Source organism: Stegodyphus dumicola, chromosome 5, assembly GCF_044657685.1.
Source record: "Stegodyphus dumicola isolate Sdum_Otavi_A_Nest chromosome 5, ASM4465768v1".
In the NCBI taxonomy this organism is placed as follows: domain Eukaryota; kingdom Metazoa; phylum Arthropoda; class Arachnida; order Araneae; family Eresidae; genus Stegodyphus; species Stegodyphus dumicola.
The window spans coordinates 3,203,666-3,217,387 of NC_140772.1; positions in this window are offsets into that span (position 1 = coordinate 3,203,666).

Consider the following 13,722-nt stretch of genomic DNA (forward strand, 5'->3'; position numbering starts at 1 on the left):
TTGTTATCCACAACCTTTTATTTCGGGCGCCAGTGCTAGAGTATATAGGTTTTTGCTGTTCTGATATATGAAATGTAGTTCCAACTGCTCCACATAGGACATCACAAAACTTTCGAAGGTGCTAGCCCAATTATTATACAAACACTTTTAGTTCGGGCGCCAGAGTTAGTGTCAATAACTACTCCAGGGAGGATATCTTACAACCTTTTCCACCTAATTATTTTCCACAACCTTTTAGTTCGGGCGCCAGTATTAGAGTCAATAGGTTTTTGCTGTTCTGATATATGAAATGTAGTTCCAACTGCTCCAAGGAGGATCATCACAGAAGCTTTTCCTTGAAAGGTAGTAGCCTAATTGTTATCCACAACCTTTTATTTCGGGCGCCAGTGCAGGAGTCTATAGGTTTTTGCTGTTCTGATATATGAAATGTAGTTCCAACTGCTCCACATAGGACATCATAAGCCTTTCGAAGGTGCTAGCCCAATTATTATAGAAACCCTTTTAGTTCGGGCGCCAGTGTTATAGTCAATAACTTTCTGCTGTTCTGATATATGAAATGTGGTTGCAACCGCTCCACAGAAGACATCACAAACCTTACCCAAATATTATAGAATACAAACCCAATTATTATAGAAACCCTTTTAGTTCGGGCGCCAGTGTTATAGTCAATAACTTTCTGCTGTTCTGATATATGAAATGTGGTTCCAACCGCTACAGAGAAGACATCACAAACCTTTCGAAGGTGCTAGCCCAATTATTATACAAACCCTTTTAGTTCGGGCGCCAGAGTTAGAGTCAATAACTGCTCCAGGGAGGATATGTTACAACCTTAACCGCCTAATTATTTACACAACCTTTTAGTTCGGGCACCAGTATTAGAGTCAATAGGTTTTTGCTGTTCTGATATATGAAATGTAGTTCCAACTGCTCCAAGGAGGATCATCACAGAAGCTTTTCCTTCGAAGGTAGTAGCCTAATTGTTATCCACAACCTTTTATTTCGGGCGCCAGTGCTAGAGTCTATAGGTTTTTGCTGTTCTGATATATGAAATGTAGTTCCAACTGCTCCACATAGGACATCACAAACCTTTCGAAGGTGCTAATCCAATTATTATACAAACCCTTTTAGTTCGGGCGCCAGAGTTAGTGTCAATAACTGCTCCAGGGAGGATATCTTACAACCTTTGCCACCTAATTATTTTCCACAACCTTTTAGTTCGGGCGCCAGTATTAGAGTCAATAGGTTTTTGCTGTTCTGATATATGAAATGTAGTTCCAACTGCTCCAAGGAGGATCATCACAGAAGCTTTTCCTTCAAAGGTAGTAGCCTAATTGTTATCCACAACCTCTTATTTCGGGCGCCAGTGCAGGAGTCTACAGGTTTTTGCTGTTCTGATATATGAAATGTAGTTCCAACTGCTCCACATAGGACATCACAAACCTTTCGAAGGTGCTAGCACAATTATTATAGAAACCCTTTTAGTTCGGGCGCCAGTGTTATAGTCAATAATTCTGCTGTTCTGATATATGAAATGTGGTTCCAACCGCTCCAGAGAAGACATCACAAACCTTACCCAAATATTATAGAACACAAACCCAATTATTATAGAAACCCTTTTAGTTCGGGCGCCAGTGTTATAGTCAATAAATTTCTGCTGTTCTGTTATATGAAATGTGGTTCCAACCGCTCCACAGAAGACATCACAAACCTTTCGAAGGTGCTAATCCAATTATTATACAAACCCTTTTAGTTCGGGCGCCAGAGTTAGAGTCAATAACTGCTCCAGGGAGGATATCTTACAAGCTTTTCCACCTAATTATTTTCCACAACCTTTTAGTTCTGGCACCAGTATTAGAGTCAATAGGTTTTTGCTGTTCTGATATATGAAATGTAGTTCCAACTGCTCCAAGGAGGATCATCACAGAAGCTTTTCCTTCGAAGGTAGTAGCCTAATTGTTATCCACAACCTTTTATTTCGGGCGCCAGTGCTAGAGTCTATAGGTTTTTGCTGTTCTGATGTATGAAATGTAGTTCGAACTGCTCCACATAGGACATCATAAACCTTTCGAAGGTGCTAGCCCAATTATTATAGAAACACTTTTAGTTCGGGCGCCAGTCTTATAGTCAATAACTTTCTGCTGTTCTGATATATGAAATGTGGTTCCAACTGCTCCAGAGAAGACATCACAAACCTTTCGAAGGTGCTAATCCAATTATTATACAAACCCTTTTTGTTCGGGCGCCAGAGTTAGAGTCAATAAGTGCTCCAGGGAGGATATCTTACAACCTTTTCCGCCTAATTATTTTCCACAACCTTTTAGTTCTGGAGCCAGTATTAGAGTCAATAGGTTTTTGCTGTTCTGACATATGAAATGTAGTTCCAACTGCTCCAAGGAGGATCATCACAGAAGCTTTTCCTTCGAAGGTAGTAGCCTAATTGTTATCCACAACCTTTTATTTCGGGCGCCAGTGCTAGAGTATATAGGTTTTTGCTGTTCTGATATATGAAATGTAGTTCCAACTGCTCCACATAGGACATCACAAAACTTTCGAAGGTGCTAGCCCAATTATTATACAAACACTTTTAGTTCGGGCGCCAGAGTTAGTGTCAATAACTGCTCCAGGGAGGATATCTTACAACCTTTTCCACCTAATTATTTTCCACAACCTTTTAGTTCGGGCGCCAGTATTAGAGTCAATAGGTTTTTGCTGTTCTGATATATGAAATGTAGTTCCAACTGCTCCAAGGAGGATCATCACAGAAGCTTTTCCTTGAAAGGTAGTAGCCTAATTGTTATCCACAACCTTTTATTTCGGGCGCCAGTGCAGGAGTCTATAGGTTTTTGCTGTTCTGATATATGAAATGTAGTTCCAACTGCTCCACATAGGACATCATAAGCCTTTCGAAGGTGCTAGCCCAATTATTATAGAAACCCTTTTAGTTCGGGCGCCAGTGTTATAGTCAATAACTTTCTGCTGTTCTGATATATGAAATGTGGTTGCAACCGCTCCACAGAAGACATCACAAACCTTACCCAAATATTATAGAATACAAACCCAATTATTATAGAAACCCTTTTAGTTCGGGCGCCAGTGTTATAGTCAATAACTTTCTGCTGTTCTGATATATGAAATGTGGTTCCAACCGCTACAGAGAAGACATCACAAACCTTTCGAAGGTGCTAGCCCAATTATTATACAAACCCTTTTAGTTCGGGCGCCAGAGTTAGAGTCAATAACTGCTCCAGGGAGGATATGTTACAACCTTAACCGCCTAATTATTTACACAACCTTTTAGTTCGGGCACCAGTATTAGAGTCAATAGGTTTTTGCTGTTCTGATATATGAAATGTAGTTCCAACTGCTCCAAGGAGGATCATCACAGAAGCTTTTCCTTCGAAGGTAGTAGCCTAATTGTTATCCACAACCTTTTATTTCGGGCGCCAGTGCTAGAGTCTATAGGTTTTTGCTGTTCTGATATATGAAATGTAGTTCCAACTGCTCCACATAGGACATCACAAACCTTTCGAAGGTGCTAATCCAATTATTATACAAACCCTTTTAGTTCGGGCGCCAGAGTTAGAGTCAATAACTGCTCCAGGGAGGATATCTTACAAGCTTTTCCGCCTAATTATTTTCCACAACCTTTCAGTTCGGGCGCCAGTATTAGAGTCAATAGGTTTTTGCTGTTCTGATATATGAAATGTAGTTCCAACTGCTCCAAGGAGGATCATCACAGAAGGTTTTCCTTCGAAGGTAGTAGCCTAATTGTTATCCACAACCTTTTATTTCGGGCGCCAGTGCTAGAGTCTATAGGTTTTTGCTGTTCTGATATATGAAATGTAGTTCCAACTGCTCCACATAGGACATCACAAACCTTTCGAAGGTGCTAATCCAATTATTATACAAACCCTTTTAGTTCGGGCGCCAGAGTTAGTGTCAATAACTGCTCCAGGGAGGATATCTTACAACCTTTGCCACCTAATTATTTTCCACAACCTTTTAGTTTGGGCGCCAGTATTAGAGTCAATAGGTTTTTGCTGTTCTGATATATGAAATGTAGTTCCAACTGCTCCAAGGAGGATCATCACAGAAGCTTTTCCTTCAAAGGTAGTAGCCTAATTGTTATCCACAACCTTTTATTTCGGGCGCCAGTGCAGGAGTCTACAGGTTTTTGCTGTTCTGATATATGAAATGTAGTTCCAACTGCTCCACATAGGACATCATAAACCTTTCGAAGGTGCTAGCCCAATTATTATAGAAACCCTTTTAGTTCGGGCGCCAGTGTTATAGTCAATAACTTTCTGCTGTTCTGATATATGAAATGTGGTTGCAACCGCTCCACAGAAGACATCACAAACCTTACCCAAATATTATAGAATACAAACCCAATTATTATAGAAACCCTTTTAGTTCGGGCGCCAGTGTTATAGTCAATAACTTTCTGCTGTTCTGATATATGAAATGTGGTTCCAACCGCTACAGAGAAGACATCACAAACCTTTCGAAGGTGCTAGCCCAATTATTATACAAACCCTTTTAGTTCGGGCGCCAGAGTTAGAGTCAATAACTGCTCCAGGGAGGATATGTTACAACCTTAACCGCCTAATTATTTACACAACCTTTTAGTTCGGGCACCAGTATTAGAGTCAATAGGTTTTTGCTGTTCTGATATATGAAATGAAGTTCCAACTGCTCCAAGGAGGATCATCACAGAAGCTTTTCCTTCGAAGGTTGTAGCTTAATTGTTATCCGCAACCTTTTATTTCGGGCGCCAGTGCTAGAGTCTATAGGTTTTTGCTGTTCTGTTATATGAAATGTAGTTCCAACTGCTCCACATAGGACATCACAAAACTTTCGAATGTGCTAGCCTAATTATACAAACCCTTTTAGTTCAGCGCCAGAGTTAGAGTCAATAACTGCTCCAGGGAGGATATCTTACAACGTTTTTCCGCCTAATTATTTTCCACAACCTTTTAGTTCGGGCGCCAGTATTAGAGTCAATAGGTTTTTGCTGTTCTGATATATGAAATGTAGTTCCAACTGCTCCAAGGAGGATCATCACAGAAGCTTTTCCTTCGAAGGTAGTAGCCTAATTGTTATCCACAACCTTTTATTTCGGGCGCCAGTGCTAGAGTCTATAGGTTTTTGCTGTTCTGATATATGAAATGAAGTTCCAACTGCTCCACATAGGACATCACAAACCTTTCGAAGGTGCTAATGCAATTATTATACAAACCCTTTTAGTTCGGGCGCCAGAGTTAGAGTCAATAACTGCTCCAGTGAGGATATCTTACAAGCTTTTCCGCCTAATTATTTTCCACAACCTTTCAGTTCGGGCGCCAGTATTAGAGTCAATAGGTTTTTGCTGTTCTGATATATGAAATGTAGTTCCAACTGCTCCCCATAGGACATCACAAACATTTCGAAGGTGCTAGCACAATTATTATAGAAACCCTTTTAGTTCGGGCGCCAGTGTTATAGTCAATAACTTTCTGCTGTTCTGATATATGAAATGTGGTTCCAACCGCTCCAGAGAAGACATCACAAACCTTTCGAAGGTGCTAATCCAATTATTATACAAACCCTTTTAGTTAGGGCGCCAGAGTTAGAGTCAATATCTGCTCCAAGGAGGATATCTTACAACCTTTTCCGCCTAATTATTTTCCAGAACCTTTTAGTTCGGGAGCAAGTATTAGAGTCAATAGGTTTTTGCTGTTCTGATATATGAAATGTAGTTCCTACTGCTCCAAGGAGGATCATCACAGAAGCTTTTCCTTCGAAGGTAGTAGCCTAATTGTTATCCGCAACCTTTTATTTCGGGCGCCAGTGCTAGAGTCTATAGGTTTTTGCTGTTCTGATATATGAAATGTAGTTCCAACTGCTCCACATAGGACATCACAAACCTTTCGAAGGAGCTAGCCCAATTATTATAGAAACCCTTTTAGTTCGGGCGCCAGTGTTATAGTCAATAACTTTCTGCTGTTCTGATATATGAAATGTGGTTCCAACCGCTCCACAGAAAACATTACAAAACTTTCGAAGGTGCTAGCCCAATTATTATACAAAACCTTTTATTTCGGGCGCCAGATTTAGAGTCAATAACTGCTCCAGGGAGGATATCTTACAACCTTTTCCGCCTAATTATTTGTCACAACCTTTTAGTTCTGGCGCCAGTATTAGAGTCAATAGGTTTTTGCTGTTCTGATATATGAAATATAGTTCCAACTGCTCCACATAGGACATCACAAACATTTCGAAGGTGCTAGCACAATTATTAAAGAAACCCTTTTAGTTCGGGCGCCAGTGTTATAGTCAATAATTCTGCTGTTCTGATATATGAAATGTGGTTCCAACCGCTCCAGAGAAGACATCACAAACCTTACCCAAATATTATAGAACACAAAACCAATTATTATAGAAACCCTTTTAGTTCGGGCGCCAGTGTTATAGTCAATAACTTTCTGCTGTTCTGATATATGAAATGTGGTTCCAACCGCTCCAGAGAAGACATCACAAACATTTCGAAGGTGCTAGCCCAATTATTATACAAACCCTTTTAGTTCGGGCGCCAGAGTTAAAGTCAATAACTGCTCCAGGGAGGATATCTTACAACCTTAACCGCCTAATTATTTTCCACAACCTTTTAGTTCGGGCGCCAGCATTAGAGTCAATAGGTTTTTGCTGTTCTGATATATGAAATGTAGTTCCAACTGCTCCACATAGGACATCACAAACCTTTCGAAGGTGCTAGCACAATTATTATAGAAATCCTTTTAGTTCGGGCGCCAGTGTTATAGTCAATAATTCTGCTGTTCTGATATATGAAATGTGGTTCCAACCGCTCCAGAGAAGACATCACAAACCTTACCCAAATATTATAGAACACAAACCCAATTATTATAGAAACCCTTTTAGTTCGGGCGCCAGTGTTATAGTCAATAAATTTCTGCTGTTCTGATATATGAAATGTGGTTCCAACCGCTCCACAGAAGACATCACAAACCTTTCGAAGGTGCTAATCCAATTATTATACAAACCCTTTTAGTTCGGGCGCCAGAGTTAGAGTCAATAACTGCTCCAGGGAGGATATCTTACAACCTTTTCCGCCTAATTATTTTCCACAACCTTTTAGTTCTGGCGCCAGTATTAGAGTCAATAGGTTTTTGCTGTTCTGATATATGAAATGTAGTTCCAACTGTTCCACATAGGACATCATAAACCTTTCGAAGGTGCTAGCCCAATTATTATAGAAACACTTTTAGTTCGGGCGCCAGTCTTATAGTCAATAACTTTCTGCTGTTCTGATATATGAAATGTGGTTCCAACCGCTCTAGAGAAGACATCACAAACCTTTCGAAGGTGCTAATCCAATTATTATACATACCCTTTTAGTTCGGGCGCCAGAGTTAGAGTCAATAACTGCTCCAGGGAGGATATCTTACAAGCTTTTCCGCCTAATTATTTTCCACAACCTTTTAGTTCTGGCACCAGTATTAGAGTCAATAGGTTCTTGCTGTTCTGATATATGAAATATAGTTCCATCTGCTCCAAGGAGGATCATCACAGAAGCTTTTCCTTCGAAGGTAGTAGCCTAATTGTTATCCACAACCTTTTATTTCGGGCGCCAGTGCTAGAGTCTATAGGTTTTTGCTGTTCTGATGTATGAAATGTAGTTCGAACTGCTCCACATAGGACATCATAAAACTTTCGAAGGTGCTAGCCCAATTATTATAGAAACACTTTTAGTTCGGGCGCCAGTCTTATAGTCAATAACTTTCTGCTGTTCTGATATATGAAATGTGGTTCCAACCGCTCCAGAGAAGACATCACAAACCTTTCGAAGGTGCTAATCCAATTATTATACAAACCCTTTTCGTTCGGGCGCCAGAGTTAGAGTCAATAACTGCTCCAGGGAGGATATCTTACAACCTTTTCCGCCTAATTATTTTCCACAACCTTTTAGTTCTGGCGCCAGTATTAGAGTCAATAGGTTTTTGCTGTTCTGATATATGAAATGTAGTTCCAACTGCTCCACATAGGACATCACAAAATTTTCGAAGGTGCTAGCCCAATTATTATACAAACACTTTTAGTTCGGGCGCCAGAGTTAGTGTCAATAACTGCTCCAGGGAGGATATCTTACAACCTTTTCCACCTAATTATTTTCCACAACCTTTTAGTTCGGGCGCCAGTATTAGAGTCAATAGGTTTTTGCTGTTCTGATATATGAAATGTAGTTCCAACTGCTCCAAGGAGGATCATCACAGAAGCTTTTCCTTCAAAGGTAGTAGTCTAATTGTTATCCACAACCTTTTATTTCGGGCGCCAGTGCAGGAGTCTATAGGTTTTTGCTGTTCTGATATATGAAATGTAGTTCCAACTGCTCCACATAGGACATCATAAACCTTTCGAAGGTGCTAGCCCAATTATTATAGAAACCCTTTTAGTTCGGGCGCCAGTGTTATAGTCAATAACTTTCTGCTGTTCTGATATATGAAATGTGGTTGCAACCGCTCCACAGAAGACATCACAAACCTTACCCAAATATTATAGAATACAAACCCAATTATTATAGAAACCCTTTTAGTTCGGGCGCCAGTGTTATAGTCAATAACTTTCTGCTGTTCTGATATATGAAATGTGGTTCCAACCGCTACAGAGAAGACATCACAAACCTTTCGAAGGTGCTAGCCCAATTATTATACAAACCCTTTTATTTCGGGCGCCAGTGTTATAGTCAATAACTTTCTGCTGTTCTGATATATGAAATGTGGTTCCAACCGCTCCACAGAAAACATTACAAAACTTTCGAAGGTGCTAGCCCAAATATTATACAAAACCTTTTATTTCGGGCGCCAGAGTTAGAGTCAATAACTGCTCCAGGGAGGATATCTTACAACCTTTTCCGCCTAATTATTTGCCACAACCTTTTAGTTCTGGCGCCAGTATTAGAGTCAATAGGTTTTTGCTGTTCTGATATATGAAATGTAGTTCCAACTGCTCCACATAGGACATCACAAACCTTTCGAAGGAGCTACCCCAATTATTATAGAAACCCTTTTAGTTCGGGCGCCAGTGTTATAGTCAATAACTTTCTGCTGTTCTGATATATGAAATGTGGTTCCAACCGCTCCACAGAAAACATTACAAAACTTTCGAAGGTGCTAGCCCAATTATTATACAAAACCTTTTATTTCGGGCGCCAGAGTTAGAGTCAATAACTGCTCCAGGGAGGATATCTTACAACCTTTTCCGCCTAATTATTTGTCACAACCTTTTAGTTCTGGCGCCAGTATTAGAGTCAATAGGTTTTTGCTGTTCTGATATATGAAATGTAGTTCCAACTGCTCCACATAGGACATCACAAACCTTTCGAAGGTGCTAGCAAAATTATTAAAGAAACCCTTTTAGTTCGGGCGCCAGTGTTATAGTCAATAATTCTGCTGTTCTGATATATGAAATGTGGTTCCAACCGCTCCAGAGAAGACATCACAAACCTTACCCAAATATTATAGAACACAAAACCAATTATTATAGAAACCCTTTTAGTTCGGGCGCCAGTGTTATAGTCAATAACTTTCTGCTGTTCTGATATATGAAATGTGGTTCCAACCGCTCCAGAGAAGACATCACAAACATTTCGAAGGTGCTAGCCCAATTATTATACAAACCCTTTTAGTTCGGGCGCCAGAGTTAAAGTCAATAACTGCTCCAGGGAGGATATCTTACAACCTTAACCGCCTAATTATTTTCCACAACCTTTTAGTTCGGGCGCCAGCATTAGAGTCAATAGGTTTTTGCTGTTCTGATATATGAAATGTAGTTCCAACTGCTCCACATAGGACATCACAAACCTTTCGAAGGTGCTAGCACAATTATTATAGAAATCCTTTTAGTTCGGGCGCCAGTGTTATAGTCAATAATTCTGCTGTTCTGATATATGAAATGTGGTTCCAACCGCTCCAGAGAAGACATCACAAACCTTACCCAAATATTATAGAACACAAACCCAATTATTATAGAAACCCTTTTAGTTCGGGCGCCAGTGTTATAGTCAATAAATTTCTGCTGTTCTGATATATGAAATGTGGTTCCAACCGCTCCACAGAAGACATCACAAACCTTTCGAAGGTGCTAATCCAATTATTATACAAACCCTTTTAGTTCGGGCGCCAGAGTTAGAGTCAATAACTGCTCCAGGGAGGATATCTTACAACCTTTTCCGCCTAATTATTTTCCACAACCTTTTAGTTCTGGCGCCAGTATTAGAGTCAATAGGTTTTTGCTGTTCTGATATATGAAATGTAGTTCCAACTGTTCCACATAGGACATCATAAACCTTTCGAAGGTGCTAGCCCAATTATTATAGAAACACTTTTAGTTCGGGCGCCAGTCTTATAGTCAATAACTTTCTGCTGTTCTGATATATGAAATGTGGTTCCAACCGCTCTAGAGAAGACATCACAAACCTTTCGAAGGTGCTAATCCAATTATTATACAAACCCTTTTAGTTCGGGCGCCAGAGTTAGAGTCAATAACTGCTCCAGGGAGGATATCTTACAAGCTTTTCCGCCTAATTATTTTCCACAACCTTTTAGTTCTGGCACCAGTATTAGAGTCAATAGGTTCTTGCTGTTCTGATATATGAAATATAGTTCCATCTGCTCCAAGGAGGATCATCACAGAAGCTTTTCCTTCGAAGGTAGTAGCCTAATTGTTATCCACAACCTTTTATTTCGGGCGCCAGTGCTAGAGTCTATAGGTTTTTGCTGTTCTGATGTATGAAATGTAGTTCGAACTGCTCCACATAGGACATCATAAAACTTTCGAAGGTGCTAGCCCAATTATTATAGAAACACTTTTAGTTCGGGCGCCAGTCTTATAGTCAATAACTTTCTGCTGTTCTGATATATGAAATGTGGTTCCAACCGCTCCAGAGAAGACATCACAAACCTTTCGAAGGTGCTAATCCAATTATTATACAAACCCTTTTCGTTCGGGCGCCAGAGTTAGAGTCAATAACTGCTCCAGGGAGGATATCTTACAACCTTTTCCGCCTAATTATTTTCCACAACCTTTTAGTTCTGGCGCCAGTATTAGAGTCAATAGGTTTTTGCTGTTCTGATATATGAAATGTAGTTCCAACTGCTCCACATAGGACATCACAAAACTTTCGAAGGTGCTAGCCCAATTATTATACAAACACTTTTAGTTCGGGCGCCAGAGTTAGTGTCAATAACTGCTCCAGGGAGGATATCTTACAACCTTTTCCACCTAATTATTTTCCACAACCTTTTAGTTCGGGCGCCAGTATTAGAGTCAATAGGTTTTTGCTGTTCTGATATATGAAATGTAGTTCCAACTGCTCCAAGGAGGATCATCACAGAAGCTTTTCCTTCAAAGGTAGTAGTCTAATTGTTATCCACAACCTTTTATTTCGGGCGCCAGTGCAGGAGTCTATAGGTTTTTGCTGTTCTGATATATGAAATGTAGTTCCAACTGCTCCACATAGGACATCATAAACCTTTCGAAGGTGCTAGCCCAATTATTATAGAAACCCTTTTAGTTCGGGCGCCAGTGTTATAGTCAATAACTTTCTGCTGTTCTGATATATGAAATGTGGTTGCAACCGCTCCACAGAAGACATCACAAACCTTACCCAAATATTATAGAATACAAACCCAATTATTATAGAAACCCTTTTAGTTCGGGCGCCAGTGTTATAGTCAATAACTTTCTGCTGTTCTGATATATGAAATGTGGTTCCAACCGCTACAGAGAAGACATCACAAACCTTTCGAAGGTGCTAGCCCAATTATTATACAAACCCTTTTATTTCGGGCGCCAGTGTTATAGTCAATAACTTTCTGCTGTTCTGATATATGAAATGTGGTTCCAACCGCTCCACAGAAAACATTACAAAACTTTCGAAGGTGCTAGGCCAAATATTATACAAAACCTTTTATTTCGGGCGCCAGAGTTAGAGTCAATAACTGCTCCACGGAGGATATCTTACAACCTTTTCCGCCTAATTATTTGCCACAACCTTTTAGTTCTGGCGCCAGTATTAGAGTCAATAGGTTTTTGCTGTTCTGATATATGAAATGTAGTTCCAACTGCTCCACATAGGACATCACAAACCTTTCGAAGGTGCTAGCAAAATTATTAAAGAAACCCTTTTAGTTCGGGCGCCAGTGTTATAGTCAATAATTCTGCTGTTCTGATATATGAAATGTGGTTCCAACCGCTCCAGAGAAGACATCACAAACCTTACCCAAATATTATAGAACACAAAACCAATTATTATAGAAACCCTTTTAGTTCGGGCGCCAGTGTTATAGTCAATAACTTTCTGCTGTTCTGATATATGAAATGTGGTTCCAACCGCTCCAGAGAAGACATCACAAACATTTCGAAGGTGCTAGCCCAATTATTATACAAACCCTTTTAGTTCGGGCGCCAGAGTTAAAGTCAATAACTGCTCCAGGGAGGATATCTTACAACCTTAACCGCCTAATTATTTTCCACAACCTTTTAGTTCGGGCGCCAGCATTAGAGTCAATAGGTTTTTGCTGTTCTGATATATGAAATGTAGTTCCAACTGCTCCACATAGGACATCACAAACCTTTCGAAGGTGCTAGCACAATTATTATAGAAATCCTTTTAGTTCGGGCGCCAGTGTTATAGTCAATAATTCTGCTGTTCTGATATATGAAATGTGGTTCCAACCGCTCCAGAGAAGACATCACAAACCTTACCCAAATATTATAGAACACAAACCCAATTATTATAGAAACCCTTTTAGTTCGGGCGCCAGTGTTATAGTCAATAAATTTCTGCTGTTCTGATATATGAAATGTGGTTCCAACCGCTCCACAGAAGACATCACAAACCTTTCGAAGGTGCTAATCCAATTATTATACAAACCCTTTTAGTTCGGGCGCCAGAGTTAGAGTCAATAACTGCTCCAGGGAGGATATCTTACAACCTTTTCCGCCTAATTATTTTCCACAACCTTTTAGTTCTGGCGCCAGTATTAGAGTCAATAGGTTTTTGCTGTTCTGATATATGAAATGTAGTTCCAACTGTTCCACATAGGACATCATAAACCTTTCGAAGGTGCTAGCCCAATTATTATAGAAACACTTTTAGTTCGGGCGCCAGTCTTATAGTCAATAACTTTCTGCTGTTCTGATATATGAAATGTGGTTCCAACCGCTCTAGAGAAGACATCACAAACCTTTCGAAGGTGCTAATCCAATTATTATACAAACCCTTTTAGTTCGGGCGCCAGAGTTAGAGTCAATAACTGCTCCAGGGAGGATATCTTACAAGCTTTTCCGCCTAATTATTTTCCACAACCTTTTAGTTCTGGCACCAGTATTAGAGTCAATAGGTTCTTGCTGTTCTGATATATGAAATATAGTTCCATCTGCTCCAAGGAGGATCATCACAGAAGCTTTTCCTTCGAAGGTAGTAGCCTAATTGTTATCCACAACCTTTTATTTCGGGCGCCAGTGCTAGAGTCTATAGGTTTTTGCTGTTCTGATGTATGAAATGTAGTTCGAACTGCTCCACATAGGACATCATAAAACTTTCGAAGGTGCTAGCCCAATTATTATAGAAACACTTTTAGTTCGGGCGCCAGTCTTATAGTCAATAACTTTCTGCTGTTCTGATATATGAAATGTGGTTCCAACCGCTCCAGAGAAGACATC